Consider the following 1,665-nt stretch of genomic DNA (forward strand, 5'->3'; position numbering starts at 1 on the left):
ATAGAGTCTTATTCTGCCATATTTCTCTGTCTTCTGAATTTTAAATTTTGTATATATTTAACATATATGTAATATGGAGTATATGTGGATTTAAAAATATTTTGAGGGGTACACAATCAAAAATATCTTAATGAAGGGAGTGCACAATCAAACTTTGGAACAGTACTCTAGAAATCAGCATGATAACTCTCGTGGTAATTCATATTCCTTCCCTCAGCCCAGTGATGGTAATGGAGATAGTAAATCTTAATACCAAAGAAAGGGGAAGAAAACCAGCCTAATTCTCTCTCTGTTTTATAAATAGAAAACCAAGATTCTGAAAAGAAGACAGACCAGCTCAGGAAGGAATGTAACTGGGAGTCCCGTTTTTCTTGGGGGTGGACTTAATGTATGTGTCTCAATGTGGTCATGGGAATTGGAGGGGTCATAACTGATTTATTTAGTCTTTTTTTACTAAATGACCCTGCAAACCTCAATTATACCATGGTCCTCTAAACACCTGTTGGAGAAAGCTGATGCTGAGAAAATTCATCACCTCTTCCCCTGCCAGAGTCCTCGCTCATGACTCTTGGTGTCCTCAATTGATTCTGCTTCAAAATGTAATTTCATTGAGTGACAAATGCTCTTTGTGATGGAGCACATTCAGTTCATGTGGCCCTGGCTGCCTGAAGGGAATGGATTTTTCTCTGTGGAATTACCTTGGGAATCACTGAAGCATCTGTGAAACCATTCTTGCCAAGCAATGTTTCTTTCTTTTCTCCCTCTGCAAGGGAAAGGGAGGGTAGAGGTCTGGCTGGGGAATCTGTCCCTAGCGAGAATTCTTTGCATTTTAAATAAACAGAATCCCACGAGTCGCTCAGTCTATTAACTCATGTGGAAATAGTTATACGGCCTACATCAGCCTTTCGTTGAAGACACAGCCTTGATTTTATGCTTTTAAAATATGTAGAAATAGTGGCAGCTTTGGGCATCAATAATATATTTGTTTATTGACTTTAAGAAAAAGAGATTATTTTAATAAAAAACAGAGAAAGAAATAGTGTGTTTTACAGATGAGATTATTAGGACAGAACATTGCCCCTAGGCAAATGTTGTGTTTATTTAAAATGTAAATGAGCTTCTACCATTATTCACTCTGAGTCCTCCCAGCCTCCATTATGTGAAATCAAATGGGTTTTTATACTGAGAAGCTGTTCAGCTAACAGCAGGCTCTTCCCTCCCAACACACTGACAGTTGTCTTGCTTCAGAATTCTCTCAGGCCTCCTGTCAAAGAGGAGGTCTGTTCTGTGTGGGGCAATCAGGGTCAGCCCAGGAGGATGGGACATCCACACCCATGAAAGAATCAGAGTCACATCAGCATCTTGGTAGTTAACCAGAGCCTTCCGTGACCTCCATCTGAGTAAACCCAGTGAGCAGAGGTAGAAAAGGTCTGCAAAGAAAATGTTTTAATGAGAAACAGAGCAACGGATTCTGGGGCCATGGCTTCTGCGAAACCAGGAAGCGATGTGAATGAGAAGCAGTGGGTAGACCTAACAGGGTGATAGAAATTGAGGGAGAGGACATCACAGTGAAGAAGAAAGAGCAGCAAACTGCAAATCTGCCAACTGGGTGCCATCCTAGGCTCTGCCATTTGCCACCTTTGGAACCTTGTGCAAATCATTCTA

The sequence above is a fragment of the Microcebus murinus genome, chromosome 21 (assembly GCF_040939455.1).
Source record: "Microcebus murinus isolate Inina chromosome 21, M.murinus_Inina_mat1.0, whole genome shotgun sequence".
Taxonomy (NCBI): domain Eukaryota; kingdom Metazoa; phylum Chordata; class Mammalia; order Primates; family Cheirogaleidae; genus Microcebus; species Microcebus murinus.